Below are 19,192 nucleotides of genomic sequence, written 5' to 3' on the forward strand. Positions count from 1 at the left end.
GGTTCAAGTGATTCTTGCGCCTCAGCCTCCTGAGTAGCTGCGACTACAGGCGCCCGCCACCACACCCAGCTAATTTTTGTATTCTTAGTAGAGATGGGGTTTCACCATGTTGGCCATCTCCTGACCTCGTGATCTGCCCGCCTTGGCCTCCCAAAGTGCTGGAATTATAGGAATAAGCCACTGCACCCGGCCTAATTTTATATTTAAAGTTAGCAACAGAGCTGAGGGGGGCAGACTGATGGATCCACTTCTTCCTCATAATCTCCATCACTCCTCTTGGGATATGCACGGCTATCATTTTCTCATGTTTATGTTAAATGTGGCAAAACAGCTTCAAGCTCCTATCCAATATGTCCCCAAATTCTTTTTTTTTTTTTTTTGAGATGGAGTCTCGCTCTGTCACCAGGCTGGAGTGCAGTGGTGCAATCTCAGTTCACTGCAACCTCTGCCTCCCAGGTTCAAGCAATTCTCCTGCCTCAGCCTCCCAAGTATCTGGGATTACAGGCACCTGCCACCACGCCCAGCTAACTTTTGTATTTTTAGTAGAGACGGGGTTTCACCATGTTGGCCAGGATGGTCTTGATCTCCTGACCTCATGATCTGCCCACCTCAGCCTCCCAAAGTAATGGGATTACAGGCATGAACCACCGCGCACATCCCGCAAATTCTTATTATATAGAAACTGTGGCATTGTCACTGTTGGCAACTAATCTAAGAAAAATTGTAAACATTGTGCCGGCCAAACAAAATATGCCTGCAGGCCACCAGTCTGCAGCCTGATGACAGCCTACTTCTAGTTGTCCAACTTGTAGTAAGGATATTCACTTCCACCCATTGTTTGATCTAACCTCTCTCCTGGCTTCATTCTAATCAAGCCACATTTATTTTCCTGAACCTTTCTTTTTTTCTTTTTTCTTTTTTTTTTTAATTGAGACAGAGTTTCGTTCTTGTTGCCCAAGCTGGAGTGCAATGGCGCGATCTTGGCTCTCCACAACCTCCACCTCCTGGGTTCAAGCAATTCTCCTGCCTCAGCCTCCCGAGTAGCTGGGATTACAGGCATGCACTACCACGCCCAGCTAATTTTGTATTTTTAGTAGAAACGGGGTTTCTCCATGTTGGTCAGGCTGGTCTTGAACTACCTACCTCAGGCGATCCGCCTGCCTTGGCCTCCCAAAGTGCTGGGACTACAGGCATGAGTCACCATGCCCAGCTGAACCTTTCCTTTTCAAAGCCTCTATTGGCCGGGCACGGTGGCTCTCTCCTGTAATCTCAGCACTTTGGGAGGCCGAGGTGGTGGATCAGCTGAGGTCAGGAGTTCGAGACCAGCCTGGCCAACATGGTGAAACCCCGTTTCTACTAAAAGTACAAAAATTAGTCAGGCGTGGTGGCAGGCGGCTGCAGTCCCAGCTACTCAGGAGGCTGAGGCAGGAGAATCGCTTGAACCTTGGTGCAGAGGTTGCAGTGAGCCGAGATCACGCCACTGCACTCCAGCCTGGGTGACAGAGAGACTCTCAAAAAAAAAAAAAAAGAAAAGCCTCTATCTTGGCCAGGCATGGTAGCCCCCACCTGTAATCCCAGCTCTTTAGGAGGCCAAGGTGGGAGGATGGCTTGAGCCCAGGAGTTGGAGACCAGCCTGGGCAACACAGGGAGACCCTGTCCCTACAAAAAAATATAAAAATTTAGCCAGAACGTGGTGGCATGCACCTATAGTCCCAGCTACTCCAGAGGCTAAGGTGGGAGGATGGCTTGAGCCTGGGAGGCTGAGGCTGCAACTTTGTCTCAGAAAAAGCCTCTAACCTTAACATGTTATGTAATTAAGGGTTAAGCCACTTGAAGTGCTTTTTTTTTTTTTAACGGAGTTTTGCTCTCCTTGCCCAGGCTGGAGTGCAATGGTGCAATCTCGGCTCACCGCAACCTCTGCCTCCCAGGTTCAAGTGATTCTCCTGCCTCAGCCTCCCGAGTAGCTGGGATTACAGGCATGCACCACCACGCCTGGCTAATTCTGTATTTTTAGTAGAGATGGGGTTTCTCCATGTTGGTCAGGCTGGTCTTGAACTCCTGACCTCAGGTGATCTGACCACCTCGGCCTCCCAAAGTGTTGGGATTACAGGTGTGAGCCACTGTGCCCAGCCAATTGTCCCATTTTTTAATGTCGCTGGATACCTTATCATGGGTACACTTCTTGCTCTCTGTAATGGGTTGACTAGTGGTTACAAAAAAGATATGGCTATGCTTCAGCCCCCAGAGCCTTTGAATATGACCTTATTTGGAAAAAGAGTCTTTACAAATATAATAATAATTTTTTCTTGAGACAGGGTCCCTCTCTGTCACCCAGGCTGGAGTGCAGTGGCAAGATCACAGCTCACTGCAGGTTTGACCTCCTAGGCTCAAGTGATCCTCCCACCTCAGCCTCCAAGTAGCTGGGACTACAGGTATGCATCACCACACCTAGCCAATTTTTAAATTTTTTTGTAGAGATTGGATCTCACTATGTTGCCCAGGTTGATCTCCAACTCCTGGGCTCAAATGATCCTCCCACCTCAGCCTCCAAGAGTTCTGGGATTACAGACATAAGCCACTGCACCTAGCTGCAAATATAACTAATGTAAAGATCTTGAGATGAGATCATTCTGGGGTGAATTATCCAGGATTACCTGGGAGGGCCCTAAATCCAGGTGACATGAATCTTCGTAAGAGTCAGAAGAGTAGAAAAGACATCAGAGGAGAAATCTGTGTGAAGATGGAAACAGAGACTGACGAGAGTGATGCAGCCACAAGCCAAGGAATGTCTGGAGCCACCAGAAGCTGGGAGAAGCAAGGAAGAATTCTCCCCTAGAACCTCTGGAGGGAACACAGCCCTGCTGTCACCTTGATTTTGGGCTTCTGACCTCTGGAACTGTGAGAGAATAATGGAAAAGCCATATTAACTTGTGGCAATTTATTACAGAAGCCATAAGAATGAACATACTCCCCCTGATATGGCCAGCTCTTTAAAGACAGAGTCAGTGAGTCTTAACTCTTTGTATGGGGTCTTTCCTTTATCTGGAGAAAAGTATCTGGTGCAGAGAAAAGAATGCCAAAAGTTGAGTCAAATTTCCCAGGTTTTATTTTATTTGTTCATATATATATATATATATATATATATATATATATATATATGTATATTTATTTATTTATTTATTTTTGAGACAGAGTCTCACTGTGTCACCCAGGCTGGAGTGCAGTGGTGCCATCTCTGCTCACTGCAACCTCTGCCTCCTGGGTTCAAGTGATTCTCCTGCCTCAGCTTCCTGAGTAGCTGGGATTACAGGTGCCCACCACCAGGTCCAGTTAATTTTTGTGTTATTATTAGAGATGGGGTTTCACCATGTTGGCCAGGCTGGTCTTGAACTCCTGACCTCAGGTTATCTGCCCACCTTGGCCTCCCACAGTGCTGGGATTATAGGTGTGAGCCACCGTGGCTAGCTTAAAATGATAATATCTTTTATTCTTCTGTTTTAGGCACTGTTCTAAGCACTTTTAAGGGTATTAACTAATTTCATCTTAAATATAATGGCATGAGATAGACTTTATTATTATAATAATTTTATAACTTGGGAAACAGCATCAAAAAGAAGTTTAGTAATATTTTGTCCAAGGTCATTCAGCTGATAAGTGGCAGGCATTTGCTCACACAAACTCTGGGCCAGGCCTTATGATACATGTTGGGTACAAAATTGAATGAAACCTGTCTCCTGCCTCCAAGAACCCACTAAAAAGTACATGAAAACTGTTAATGCAATGTCTTAAGATTAATAATATGTTTCAGCTACAAAAAACCATCCGCTCATTCTAGTGGTATGGCATCTTAATAATCCTAAGGGAATGTTTTCTATTATTTCATTGGGAATTATTTTTAAACAAAAATGACAGATGCAGATGTTGATAAAAGTTAAATGCTTTAGAAACGTCAATTAAGGCACGTGCTTAAAAGCACCCATAGGATTTGGTAGCTAGGAGCTCACCAGTGGCATTCACTGGAGCTGGAAACAGGCAGAGGCAATGACAATAGGGTTTTGGAGGGAGATTGAGGTGCTGTCCATGGTTCTGAACCATTCTAGACTGGTACTATCAACTATATCAAGAACCTGTGTGTGGGGTTGGGGGGTGGGGGTGTGGAGGTTTTTTTTTTTTTTTTTTTTTTTTTTTTTGAGACAGAGTCTCGCTCTGTCACCTAGGCTGGAGCACGGTGGCATGATCTCGGCTCACTGCAACCTCTGCCTCCTGGCTTCAAGGGATTCTTCTGCCTCAGCCTCCTGAGTGGCTGGGATTACAGGCACCTGTCACCATGCCCGGCTAATTTTTGTATTTTTAGTAGAGACGGGGTTTCACCGTGTTAGCCAGGATGGTCTCAATCTCCTGACCTCGTGATCCGCCCGCCTCGGCCTTCCAAACTGCTGGGATCACAGGCGTGAGCCACCGTGCCCGGCCATTGTTGTTGTTTAAATTCCCAACCCCTCACAAACGAGTATTTTTGTAAAATCCAATAAAAAGTAAAACTGATCGGGGCAGGGGAGTGGGGAGAGCAAGCCTCAGGAAAGGTAACTAATGCATGCAGGGCTTAATACCTAGGGTTAATAGGTGCAGTAAACCACCATGGGAAATGTTTACATATGTAACAAACCTGCATAATCCTGCATATGTATCCCAGAACTTAAGTTTAAAAAAAAATGCCAGCAAGGTGGCTCACACCTGTAATCCCAGCACTTTGGGAGGCCAAGGTGGGCTGATCACTTGAGGTCAAGAGCTCAAGACCAGCCTGGCCAATATGGAGAAACCCTGTCTCCACCAAAAAATACAAAAATTAGTCGGGCATGGTAGCTACTTGGGAGACTGAGACAGGAGAATCGCTTGAACCTGGGAGGTGGAGGGTGCAGTGAGCTGAGCTCATGCCAGTGCACTCCAGCCTGGAGAAAGAGTGAGACCCTGTCTCCAAAAAAAAAAAAAAAAAAAAAAATTAAGTTAAATTAAACTAAAAAAAAAAAAAACCAGATCATGTGCTTGGATGTTATACCAATGTCAAATGTCTATAAGAATTTCCTAAACAAGGCCGGGCGTGGTGGCTCACGCCTATAATCCCAGCACTTTGGGAGGCCGAGGAGGGCGGATCACGAGGTCAGGAGATTGAGACCATCCTGGCTAACACAGTCAAACCCCGTCTCTATTAAAAATACAAAAAATTAGCCGGGCAAGGTGGTGGGCACCTATAGTCCCAGCTACTTGGGAGGCTGAGGCAGGAGAATGGCATGAACCTGGGAGGTGGAGCTTGCAGTGAGCCGAGATCGCACTATTGCACTCCAACCTGGGCGACAGAGCAAGACTCCATCTCAAAAGAAAAAAAAAAAAAAATTCCTAAACAATTACTCCCAATTTGACTCTGTCTCAATTTAAAAAAATAAAAATCCTAAACAATTACTCCCAATCTCCCCTCCCCTCCCCTCCCCTTTTCTTTCTTGAGACAAAGTGCTCATGCTGGAGTGCAGTGGAGCAATCATGGCATACTGCAGGTTCGATCTCCCAGGCTCAGGAGATCCTCCTACCTCAGCCTCCTCAGTAGCTGGGACTACAGGCACATGCCACCATGCCTAGCTAATTTTTTTTTTTTTTTTTCTGTAGAGATGGGATTTTTCTGTGTTGCCCAGGCTGCTCTCAAGCTTCTGGGCTCAAGGAATCTGCCTCAACCTCCTGAAGTGCTGTACTGCAGGCATGAGCCACTGAACCTGGTTCAAATTTCTATACTTACCTTGTTGCAGACCTGTAACAAACTTGAGAGACCAGGGCTGGCCCGCAGATCACACTGTGTATTGCACTGTGCCATGGCAGTGATCCAGTGGTCAGACTGCCCATAGAAATACCCTAAAGGATAAAAAGGAAAAATTCTTAGGGCTTGCAGTGACATGCATGTAGGGAGATAGTGCACCAGTGGCTTCACAGCAATATTGCCAAGCCCATAACCCAGACATTAGGAAGGGTGATGTGGTTTTCCAAGTAGCAAATGTATTGTGCTGATAGAACAATCTGTTTCTGAGCGATGACACATGATATAGTTTGGATATCTGTCCCCTTCAAATCCCATGTTGAAATTTGATCCCCAGTGTTGTAGGTGGGGCCTGGCAGCAGGTGTTTGTATTGTATTTGTATTGTGGGATTGGATCCATAATGAATGGTTTGGTGCCATTCTAGAGAGAGTGAGTGAGTTCTCACTCTTAGTTCGCAGGAGAACTGCTTATTGAAAGAGCCTGGGCCAGGTGTGGTGGCTCACGCCTGTAATCCAAGCACTTTGGGAGGCCAAGGCAGGTGGATCACTTGAGATCAGGAGTTCGAGACCAGCCTGGCTTACATGGTGACGCCCCATCTCTACTAAAAAAAATACAAAAATTAGCTGGGCATGGTGGAGGGAGCCTGTAGTCCCAACTACTCAGGAGGCTGAGTCAGGAGAATAGCTTGAACCTGGGAAGAGGAGATTGCAGTGAGCCAAGATCATGCCATTGCACTTCAGCATGGGCGACAGAGTGAGACTCTGTCTCAAAAATAAATAAAAGTAAATAAATAAATATTTTAAAAAAAGGAGTCTGACAGCTCCTCTTTCTATTGTTTCCTTCCTCTTGCCATGTGATGCCTGCTTTCCTTTCCCTTCCCCTGTGAGTGGAAGCTTCCTGTGGCCCTCACCAGAAACAGTTGCTGGTGCCACGCTTCTTGTGCAGCCTGCAGAACCATGAGCCAAATGGACTTCTTTTCCTTATAAATTACCCAGGCTCAGGCATTCCTTTATGGCAACACAAATGGAATAAGACAACGCGGCTGGGAATGTAAGATAAGAGCAGTGGGTCCACTACTCTGGGATCCTCTCACTTCGGAGTGATCTCATTCTGCACTGGCTGCCAAGACACCGAACTTGGATGCCATCTGTGGCAACACTGGGGAGCTCCATCATTCACTCCACCTGTGGCTCCCCCAGGACTCTGGTAGGCTTCTACTAACTGCTGTGCCCCTTCTGAAGGATGCCTCCAACCTCCATTCCTGCCCTCTCATCCACCTGTCTACTTCCTATACACCCCTCAAGACCCACGTCCAGCAGTACTGTCTCAAGTGTTTCATCTCCTGGGCTCCTTGGGCCTTGTAAATCCCTCTATCACAGTGTTAACTGTGTTCAGTTACAATTGTCCATTTACAAGCATGTTCTGCAGGGGCTTATAGCTGGGAGAGATTCTGCCACAAATTCTGTCGCTCCACCAAGCCTCACACAGATCCAGGAACAGCTTGAGTGGGCAGTGGATGTTTAGTGACAGAAAGGGAAGAGAGACAAAGAAAAGAGAAAGGAGAGCATATGGAGGAAAAAGGCAGAAGAGAGGGGGGGAAAGAGATAAGGTGGAAGAAGAAAGAGTGAATGAGAGACAGAGAAAGAAGGAGGAGGAAGGAAGAAAGCAAGGATGAAGGAGGGAGGAGAGAAAAAAGAGGAATGATAAATCATAATTACAGGGAAGCTAAAATCTTTATACTCTACATCTGGATATTCTTGTGATTCCCCCACCATTATTCCCATTAGTCATCTTGAACTGGGGGTAGTCGGGGAGGGGATGCATCAGGGATAGAATGTTCAGGACACAGAGCCAGAGCTTCCATGTGCAGCTCTTCTGCTCTGGTGCTGGGTGGATTCTGTTGGTTTGCTGGTGACCTCCACATCACCCCTGGCACACAACTTCTCTCCCCTCTGAACCACTCATCTTCCTCTCTGGCCTGTGGAAAAACACCTTCTATTCCCTATAAGCCTCTCTACAAAGGGATTTCCTATCAGAGTTCTTTCCCCTGTGCTCTCTGTCCCAGAACACCCAGGCCCTGGAGGGGAGAGGTGGTGCTGAATCCAGGAGCATCAGGAACAGTGTCACGCTAGACCTGGAGCCTCTGGGCCTGCCTCGCCCTCCCACTGGGCTCTACTGCTCACACTGGTCCCCCAGTAGATTCCCCCTGGTGAATTTCCTGAAAGGCCCCATGATCTCTCCCTCTAGTCCATCCCTCCTTAGGCTTCCAGGCAGTTGATCCCACAGATGTGGCATGTGGTGATTTGTGAGATTTTGGTTTTGGTGCACCCATCACCCAAGTAGTACACATTGAACCCAATCTGTAGACTCTTATCCCTCAACCCCCTTCGCACCCTTTCCCCCTGAGTCCCCAGAGTCTATTGTGTCATTCTTATGCCTTTACAGCCTCATAGCTTAGCTCCCAGTTATGAGTGAGAGCATACGACGTTTGGTTTTCCCTTCCTGAGTTACTTCACTTAGAATAATAGTCTCCAGTTCCATCCAGGATGCTGCAAATGCCATTAATTTATTCCTTTTTATGGCTGAGTAGTATTCCATAATATATATATGTGTATATATATATATACCAGTTTATTTATTGATGGTCATTTGGGTTGGTTCCACATTTTTGCAATTGTGAATTGTGCTGCTATAAACATGTGTGTGCAAGTATCTTTTTCGTAGAATGACCTCTTTTCCTCTAGGTAGATACCCAGTAGTGGGATTTCTGGATCAAATGGTGGTTCTACTTTTAGTTCTTTAAGGAATCTCCACACTGTCTTCCACAGTGGCTGTACTAGTTTACATCCCCACCAGCAGTGTAGAAATGTTCCCTGTTCACTCCATCCACACCAACACCTATTATTTTTTGATTTTTTGATGGTGGCCATCCTTGCAGGAGTAAGGTGGTATTGCATTGTGGTTTTGATTTGCATTTCCCTGATCATTAGTGATGTTGAGCATTTTAAGAAAGCATGCATGAAAGGGCAAACATTTACATGACCCTAGTGATGACCATTAGGTTTTATCGTGGTCAGCAGCTATGGGGTGTGTTGGGTTTTGAATTAGTGGGATGAGGAATGAGTGAATTATATCAGAGGCAACTACATGGGGACGGGAAGTTTTAACTAGGCCAAAGGTGAAAGGGTATGGCTGGGCTTCAGACAACTTATGCCAGACCCAAAAATAGATGCAGAGACAGCAACTATACACATTTATGGCATCTGGTGTTGGTATTTTCACAAATTGTGTTCAATTTATGAAAATTCACTGAGAGGTAAACATTTAGCTTATGCACTTTTCTGTCTTTTTTTTATGCTTCAGTAAAACATTTACAAAGCAGCTTCCTCTCCCACAATAACTCCCCAAACCCCTGTTCCTCTTTTATATAAGCAAGCGTAGTTACCAATTTCTTACTGATAACCAGATAACCATTCTTTTTTCATGGTGATATAATATTTAATTATAGAAGTGTGCCATAATTTATTTTATTTTTTTGAGACAGAGTGTCACTCTGTTGCCAAGGCTGGAGTGCAGTGGCATGATCTCAGCTCACTGCAACCCCTGCCTCCCGGGTTCAAGTGATTCTCCTGCCTCAGGCTCCCGAGTAGCTGGGATTACAGGTGTGTGTTATCATGCCTGGCTAATTTTTGTATTTTTAGTAGCAACGGGGCTTTACCATGTTGGCCAGGCTGGTCTCAAACTCCTGACTTCAGGTGATCCATCTACCTTGGCCTCCCAAAGTGTTGGGATTACAGGTGTGAGCCACTGCACCTGGTCCATAATTTCTTTCAATTTTTATTAATTAATTTATTTATTGAGACAGGTCTGACTGTCACCCAGGCTAGAGTACAGTGGCACAATCACAGCTCACTGCAGCCTTGACCTCCTGGGCTCAAGCAATCCTCCCACTTCAGCCTCCTAAGTAGCTGGGACTACAGGAATGTGCCACCACGCCTGGCTAAGTAGTTGGGACTACAGGTGCGAGCCACAACACCTGGCTAATTTTTGTATTTTTTTGTAGAGACAGGGTTTCACCATGTTGCCCAGTCTGGTTGTGAACTCCTGAGCTCAAGCAGCTCTCCTGCTTCAGCCTTCCAAAGTGCTGGGATTACATGTGTGAGCCACCACGCCCGGCCTATTTTTAAAATTCCTTATTAGTGGAATAGATATAAATCAAATTTATTAAAGTAGCTGCATCTGGAAAGGGATGGAGGGAATAAGGATTTAATTTTATTTGTAATAATTTTGTTCTTTAAAACATATCTGATAGTTCAGGACTTCTGCTTCTGAGAAGATGATATAGACATACTTTTCTCCATTCCTCTGGCTAGGTACAACCAAAATCCTAACTAAAAGAGGAGTCTCAAATCAATAATCTAAACTACTTCTGGCCGGGTGCAGTGGCTCATGCCTATAATCTCAGCACTTTGGGAGGCTGAAGAGGGCAGATCACCTGAGGTCAGGGGTTCGAGACCAGCCTGGGCAACATGGTGAAACCCCATCTCTACTAAAAATACAAAAATTAGCAGAGCGTGGTGACACATGCCTGTAATCCCAGCTACTTGGGAGGGTGAGGCAGGAGAATCGCTTGAACCTGGGAGGTGGAGGCTGTGATGAGCCGAGATCTTGCTACTGTACTCCATCCTGGGTGACAGACTGAGACCTTGTCTCAAAAATCAAAACAAAACAAAACAACAAAAAAACCCCACAAACTCCTACTTCAAGTCACTAGAAAAAGAACAAACTAAATCCAAAGCAAGCAGAAGAGGAAAAAATAACAAGCAGAAACCAATGAAATTGAAAACAGAAAAGCAACAGAGAAAATCAATGACACAAAAAGCTGATTCTTTGAAAAGACTGATAAAATTGACAAACCTCTTACAAGACTGATACAGAAAAAAGAAGACATAAGTCACCAGTATCAGTAATGAAACAGGTGACATCAGTACAGACCCTGCCCACATCAGAAGGATCATAAGAGAGTAATTCCACGGACAACTTTACATACATATGTGGGGGTGTGTGCTGCAGACCTCAACTCAACGACAGATGAATAATGTACACTGACACAGATATTCTGCTTGTCAGTCAGGCCGATTGTCCAGGCCCCCTACAGACTCCCAGGAGAGTGCTGTACAGTTGCAACGTGGCCCCGACTCCCCGCCTCCTACTCACTGGCCTTCTCGTCATTTACTTAGCACACGTTAAACACAGCAAAAGTCTCAAGTCAACACCATTAGAGGGTAATCAACCTGGTCGCCTTCCCCTGCCTCCCCCACAGCGCCATCCTGCCCGCAAATGATTAAAGGTTACTTTTAGAACCACATAAGTAAACAAGCTATTTAGATAGACTCCTCTACATTTCTATGTTAATTACCCTTGCTATGGCTCAAAGAGAATTAGGCCGCTTTCAGCCAAACCATCTGAAGCTAAGCAAAAACCGTTTGGCCTTCCAAGGTTTGTGTTTTATTGTATAATTTTCCCCACCATCCTGACTGAACCTCTACATACATAAATTAAATAGATCAATTACTCAAAAAGCACACACTATCACAACTTACCAGTGTGAAATAGATACTTTGAATAGCCCTATAGCTATTAAGGAAATTTAATTCATAATTAAAACACTCCCCGAAAGGAAATTTCAAGGCCCAGATGATTACACTGGAGCATTCTACCACACTTTTTTTTTTTTTTTTGAGATGAAGTTTCGCTCTTGTTGCCCAGGCTAGAATGCAAAGGTGCCTTCTCAGCTCACCAAACCTCTGCTTCCCAGGTTCAAGTAATTCTCCTGCCTCAGCTTCCCGAGTAGCTGGGATTATAGGCATGTGCCACCACACCGGCTAATTTTGTATTTTTAGTAGAAACAGGGTTTCTCCATGTTGGTGAGGCAGGTCTCGAACTCCTGACCTCAGGTGATCTGCCCACCTCGGCCTCCCAAAGTGCTGGGATTACAGGCGTGAGCCACTGCACCTGGCCTCTACCACACTTTTCAGATGAAATTGACATCAATTCGGCCAGGCACGGTGGCTCACGCCTGTAATCCCAGCACTTTGGGAGGCCGAGGCGGGTGGATCACGAGGTCAGGAGATCGAGACCATCCTGGCTAACATGGTGAAACCTCATCTCGATTAAAAATACAAAAAAAAAAAAAAAAATAGCCAGGCGTGGTGGCGGGTGCCTGTAGTCCCAGCCACTCGGGAGGCTGAGGCAGGAGAATGGCGTGAACCCAGGAGGCGGAGCTTGCAGTGAGCGAGGTCACGCCACTGGACTCCAGCCTGGGCAACAGAGCAAGACTCATCTCAAAAAAAAAAAAAAAAAAGAAAGAAAGAAATTGACATCAATTCTACATAATTTCTTCCAGAAAATAGAAGAGGAGGAAATACTTCTCAATTCATTTTATGAAGCTAGTAACAAATACCCTGATACCAAAGCCAGACAGAAACAGTGTAACAAAAGAAAACTGAAGACTAATAGCATTTAGATAAAAGAATCCTTAATATATTAGCATAGTTCTTACCATAACAAATTCAGCTATATATAAAAAGTATTATATACCATGACCTGGGTGGGCATTTATTCTAGGGATGAAAGACTATTTCAATATTCAAAGATTAATCACTGTAATCCACCATATTGACAGCCTAAGGAAGAAAAATCACACAATCATATCAATGCAAAAAAAAAAAAAAAAAAGGAGCATTTGACTAAATTCAACATGCATTCATGGCAAAAAAAAAAAAAAAACTCTTAAAAAATGGGGATAGAGAGAAAATTCCTCAACTTGGAAAAAAAGCATTTATAAAAAAGCTACAGCTCACTTTTTTTTTTTTTTTTTGAAACAGAATTTCATTCTGTCGCCCAAGCTGGAGTGCAGTGGTGCGATCATGGCTCACTGCAGCCTTGACCTTCTGGGCTCAAGTAATCCACCCACCTCAGCCTCCCAAGTAGCTGAGATCACAGGCATGTGCCATGATGCCTAGTTTTTTGTATTTTTAGTAGAGACGGGTTTTCGCCATGTTGCCTAGGCTCATCTCGAACTCCTGACCTCAAGTGATGGGCCCACCTTGGCCTCCCAAAGTGTTGAGATCATAGGCATGAGCCACCGTGCCCGACCTCACATTATTCTTAATGGTGAAAATCTGAAGGCTTTCCTCCTAAGATTAGCATTAAGGCAGGGAGGTCTGCTCTCACCACTGCTATTCAACATAGTACTGGAAGTTATAGCTATAGTTGCAGTGCAGGAAAAAGGAAATAAAGGCATATAGATTAGAAAGGAAGACATAGGGCCAGATGCGGTGGCTCATGCCTGTAACCCTGGCCCTTTGGGAGACCAAGGCAGGAGGATCACTTGAGGCTAGGAATTTGAGACCAGCCTGGGCAACATAGAGAGACTCCATCTCTGGTTAAAAAAAAAAAAAATTACCTGGGCGTGGTGGCATGCTCCTCTAACAGCGGAGACTCAGGAGGCTGTGGCAGGAGGATCCCTTGAGCCCAGGAGTTTGAGCTGGAGTTGGAGCTATGATGGCGCCACTGCATTCCAGCCTGTGTGACAGAGTGAGACCCTGTGTTCCACAAAATGGCCTTACATGCAAAACGACCTCCAAATGCTAAAAGAGCCAGGGAATGAAAGAAGGAGGCACACAAATCCAGTTTGTTGGTATTGGGTGATTTACTGGGGAACATACAAGCATGGTTGTGGGAAGCTGCAAAACAGGTAGCTCTCCACAATGACTCCCCAGACCCAGGGCTTATATGTCACCGTGTGTCCACCATTGGTGGGTTCTTGGTCTCACTGACTTCAAGAATGAAACCGCGGACCCTCACAGTGAGTGTTACAGCTCTTAAGGTGGCACGTCTGGAGTTTGTTCCTTCTGATGTTCGGATGTGTTCGGAGTTTCTTCCTTCTGGTGGGTTCGTGGTCTCGCTGGCTCAGGAGTGAAGCTGCAGACCTTCGCAGTGAGTGTTACAGCTCTTAAGGCGGCGCGTCTGGAGTTGTTCGTTCCTTCCGGTGGGCTCATGGTCTCGCTGGCTTCAGGAGTGAATCTGCAGACCTTCGCGGTGAGTGTTACAGCTCATAAAAGCAGTGTGGACCCAAAGAGTGAGCAGCAGCAAGATTTATTGCAAAGAGCAAAAGAACAAAGCTTCCACAGTGTGGAAGGGGACCCCAGCAGGTTGCCAAGGCTGGCTCGGGCAGCCTGCTTTTATTCCCTGATCTGGCCCCCACCCACATCCTGCTGATTGGTAGAGCCCAGTGGTCTGTTGTGACAGGGCGCTGATTGGTGCGTTTACAATCCCTGAGCTAGACACAAAGGTTCTCCACCTCCCCACCAGATTAGCTAGATACAGAGTGTCCACACAAAGGTTCTCCAAGGCCCCAGCAGAGCAGCTAGATACAGAGTGTCCATTGGTGCATTTACAAACCCTGAGCTAGACACAGGGTGCTGATTGGTGTGTTTACAAACCTTGAGCTAGATACAAGAGTGCCGATTGGTGTATTTACAATCCCTGAGGTAGACATGAAGGTTCTCCAGGTCCCCACCAGACTCAGGAGCCCAGCTGGCTTCACCCAGTGGATCCCGCATGGGGGCTGCAGGTGGAGCTGCCTGCCAGTCCCGCTTCCTGCGCCCACACTCCTCAGCCCTTGGGTGGTCAATGGGACTGGGCGCTGTGGAGCAGGGGGCGGCGCTCATCGGGGAGGCTCGGGCGGCACAGGAGCCCATGGAGGGGGTGGGAGGCTCAAGCATGGCGGGCTGCAGGTCCCGAGCCCTGCCGCGCGGGAAGGCAGCTAAGGCCCGGCGAGAAATCGAGAGCAGCGCCGGTGGGCTGGCACTGCTGGGGGACCCAGTACACCCTCCGCAGCCGCTGGCCCGGGTGCTAAGCCCTCATTGCCCGGGGCCAGCAGGGCCGGCCGGCTGCTCCGAGTGCGGGGCCGCCAAGCCCACGCCTACCCGGAACTCCAGCTGGCCCGGAAGCGCCGCACGCAGCCCCTGTTCCGGCTCGCGCCTCTCCCTCCACACCTCCCTGCAAGCTGAGGGAGCCGGCTCCGGCCTTGGCCAGCCTAGAAAGGGGCTCCCACAGTGCAGCGGTGGGCTGAAGGGCTCCTCAAGTGCCGCCAAAGTGGGAGCCCAGGCAGAGGAGGCACTGAGAGCGAGCGAGGGCTGTGAGGACTGCCAGCACGCTGTCACCTGTCAATAGGAAAAGACGGTATGTGCTCCAGGGAGGCAATGGGAGGCAACCCTCCAGAACAGGCAAGAATGCTATATGCATAATCGCCTATTATTTGTGTGATAACATGTTGACATGTAAACTAGGGACACTAAGGACAGTAAATAAAGTAGGAATCAGGAGGCATTCCTGGGACTGGGACTAATCAAAAATCAACATGGCAGGTTAGCATCCAAGATGGAGTCACTTTTGTCTCCACACCCTGTGTCTAAGAAAAAAAAAAAAAGAGAAAAGAAAGGAGAAGAAAGGAGGAAATAACTGTCTCTATTTGCATATGCCATGATTATCTACATTGAAAATCTCAAAAAATCTACAGAATATTCCTAGAACTAATAAATGAGTTTAACAAGTTTGCAGGATATAAGGCAAAGAAAAAAGCCAATTGTATATCTATATACTAGCAATTCACACATGAACACAGCAATTTGAAGTACAATACTATTTACAATAACCCTAAAAGGTAAAATATGTAGGTATAAATCTAGCAAAAATGTACTAGACATATATGCTAAAAACTACAAGAAAGCAGGCCAGGCTTGGTGGCTCACGCCTGTAATCCCAGCACTTTGGGAGGCCGAGGAGGGCGGATCAGGAGGTCAGGAGATCGAGACCATCCTGGCTAACATGGTGAAACCCTGTCTCTACTAAAAATAGAAAAAATTAGCCGGGCATGGTGGTGGGCGCCTGTAGTCCCAGCTACTCAGGAGGCTGAGGCAGGAGAATGGTGTGAACCCAGGAGGCGGAGCTTGCAGTGAGCCGAGATCAAGCCACTGCACTCCAGCGTGGGCAACAATAGCTAAACTCCATCTAGAAGGAAGGAAGGGAGGGAGGGAAGGGACCCAAATTAAGGCAATGACATTTTAAAAAGTGTAAACATGGAGAGAGATTGAATGCCTTCTCTCTAAGATCAGGAAGAAAGCAAGATGTCTACTTTCACCACTCTTATTCAACATAGTATCAGAAGTTCTAGCAACTGTAATGAGACTAGAAAAAAAGAAATAAAAGACATGCAGATTGGAAAGAAAAAAAGAAAACTGTCCTTATTTGTAGATAACATGATTTTCTATACAAAAATCCCAGGGAATCTACAAAAATCCCCTAGAACTAATAAAGGAGTTAAGCAAGTTTGCAGTATACAAGAGAAACACACATAAATTAATCACGTTTCTATATAAATATAATAATAAACATGAGGAAACCAAAATTAAAAACACAACACCATTTACAATCACTCTGGAAAAAAAAGAATTACTTAGGTAAAATCTTAACAAAACATATATCTGTGTGCTGAAAATTATAAAATTCTGATAAAAGATATAGCAGAAGATTCAAATAAATGCAGAGACATACCATGCTCATGGAGTGGAACATTTAACATGGTAAAAATGGAAATTATTTCCAAATTGGTATACAGGTTTAACACAATTTCTTTTTTTTTTTTTTTTTTTGACTTGGGGTCTTGCTCTGTGTGCAGTGGCACAATTGTAGCTCATTGCAGCCTTGAACTCCTGGGATCAAGGAATCCTCCCACCTCAGTCTGCCAGTTAACTGAGACTACAGGCATGCACTCTCATGACCAGTTAATTTTTTTTTTGGCAGGGGTAGAGATGAGATCTTGCTTTGCTGCCCAGGCCTGCTTCAAGCAGTCCTCCTGCCTTGAACTCCCAAAGTGCTGAGATTACAGGTGTCAGCCACCACAACCAGCTGATCTTTAAAATTTGTTGTACAGACGGGATCTTGCTATTTGCCCAGGCTGGTCTTGAACTCCTAGCCTCAAGTAATCCTCTGGCCTTGGCTTCCCAAAGCTCTGAGATTACAGGCCATGAGCCAGCATGCCTGGCCAGTTTAACACAATTTCTATCAAAGCTCCACCAGCATAATTAAAACATTTTAGAAAATTAGAGATAAGGGGCCAAGCATGGTGGCTCATGCCTGTAATCCCAGCAGTTTGGGAGGCCGAGGATGGTGAATCACTTGAGGTCAGGAGCAAGTCAGCCTCCTGAAAACCAGCCTGGCCAACATGGTGAAACCCCATCTGTAATAAAAATACAAAAATTAGCCAGGCGTGGTGGCACACACCTATAGTCCCAGCTATTTGGGAGGCTGAGGCAGGAGAATCACGTGAACCTGGGAGGCGGAGGTTGCAGTGAGCTGAGATTGCTCCACTGTACTCCAGCCTGGGCAACAGAGCAAGACTCCATCTCAAAAAATGAAATGAGGCTGGGTGCAGTGGCTCATGCCTGTAATCCCAGCACTTTGGGAGGCCGAGGTGGGTGGATCACGAGGTCAGGAGATCAAGACCAGCCTGGCTAACACGGTGAAACCCCGTCTCTACTAAAAATAGTTGTAGTCCCAGCTACTTGGGAGGCTGAGGCAGGAGAATGGCGTGAACCTGGGAGGCGGAGCTTGCAGTGAGCTGAGATCGCGCCACTGCACTCCAGCCTGGGCGACAGAGCGAGACTCCGTCTCAGAAAAAAAAAAAAAAAAAAGAAATACAATAAAATTAAATAAAATTAGTGATAGGGTCTCACTATGTTGCCCAGGCTGGAAAAAACTGGGTGTTCACAGGTGCAATCACAGTGCATTATAGCCTCGAACTCCTGGGCTCAAGTGATCCTTCCACTTCAGCCTCTCAAGCAGCTGGGACAACAGGCATACTACTACACCTGGCCATAACTAAAACTTTTTTGAAAAGGAAGAATAAAGTGGGAGAAATCATCCTGCACAATGTCAAGACATTATATAGTTACAGTAATCAAGACCGTGTGCTATTGGTAGAAGGATAGACACATAGATAATGGGATAGAATAGAGAACCCAGAAACAGACCCACATAAATATGCCCATCTGATTTTTTACAAAGGTGCAAAAGCAATTCAATGGAGGAAAGAAAGTCTTTAAAAAATAGACTTTATTTTTTAGAGCACTTGTAGGTTCACAGCAAAATTGAATGGAAAGCACAGAGACTTCCCATATACTCCCTACCCCACCACCCCCTCACACACAACTTTCCTGATATCAGCATCCCACTCAAGAGTGATATATTTGTTACAATCAGTGAACCTGGATAGACATATCATTATCATCCAAAGTCCAGTTTACACTAGGGGTCACTCCTGGTGCTATACATCCTATGGTTTTGACAAGTGTATATTATATTGACATGCATCCGCCATTGTAGTATTATATAAAATTGTTTCTTTTTCTTTCTTTCTTTTTTTTTTTTTTTGAGACAGAGTCTCTGTCTTGTCACCCAGGCTGGAGTAGAATGGCACGATCTCGGCTAACTGCAATCTCCACCTCCCAGGTTCAAGTTATTCTCCTGCCTCAGCCTCTCAAGTAGCTGGGATTATAGGTGCCTGCCACCACAACTGGCTAATTTTTGTATTTTTAGTAGAGATGGGGTTTCACCATGTTGGCCAGGCTGGTCCTGTACTCCTGACATCAGTTGATCCACCCTCCTCGGCCTCCCAAAGTGCTGGGATTACAAGTGTGACCCACCATGCCCGGCCCTGTGTGCAGGGTTTTTTTTTTTTCTTTTTTTCGAGACGGAATCTCGCTCTGTCGCCCAGGCTGGGGCGCAGTGGCGCAATCTCAGCTCACTGCAAGCTCCGCCTCCCAGGTTCACGCCATTCTCCTGCCTCAGCCTCCCGAGTAGCTGGGACCACAGGCACCCACCACCACGCCCGGCTAATTTTTTTGTATTTTCTTTTTTTTAGTAGAGACGGGGTTTCACCATGTTAGCCAGGATGGTCTTGATCTCCTGACCTCGTGATCTGCCAGCCTTGACCTCCCAAAGTGCTGGGATTACAGGCGTGAGCTACCGCGCCCGGCCTGTGTGCGGATTTTTGTGTGGACATAATTTTTACTTCATTTGGGTAATTACCAAGGAGTGCAATCACTGGATCATATGATAAGAGTATGTTTAGCTTTGTAAGAAATTGCCAAACTGTCTTCCAAAGTGGCCATACTGCTTTGTATTCCCACCAGCAATGAATGAGAATTCCTGTTGCTCCACATCCTTGCCAGTATTTGGTATTGTCAGTACTCTGGATTTTGGCCATTCTAATCGGGGCATACTAGTACGTATGTCATTTTTGCTTTAATTTACTATTCTCTAATGAC

General features: G+C 46.0%; 1 protein-coding gene across 2 annotated transcripts in view; it reads left to right on the top strand.

Annotated features, from left to right (window-relative positions):
- TMED9 (transmembrane p24 trafficking protein 9) overlaps nt 1-19,192 on the top strand; it is a 48,698-nt gene that overhangs the window by 22,091 nt on the left and 7,415 nt on the right. Inside the window, exon 1 of one of the 2 annotated variants that reach the window (XM_004043105.5) lies at nt 13,814-15,047. The exons of the other annotated variant lie outside the window; for it this stretch is intronic. The gene's annotated coding sequence lies outside the window, so the exon portion shown is untranslated. Of the gene's footprint in view, nt 1-13,813; nt 15,048-19,192 lie in introns of those variants that run through there. 2 annotated transcript variants of the gene reach the window in all.

The sequence above is a fragment of the Gorilla gorilla genome, chromosome 4, assembly GCF_029281585.2.
Source record: "Gorilla gorilla gorilla isolate KB3781 chromosome 4, NHGRI_mGorGor1-v2.1_pri, whole genome shotgun sequence".
Classification (NCBI taxonomy): Eukaryota; Metazoa; Chordata; class Mammalia; order Primates; family Hominidae; genus Gorilla; species Gorilla gorilla.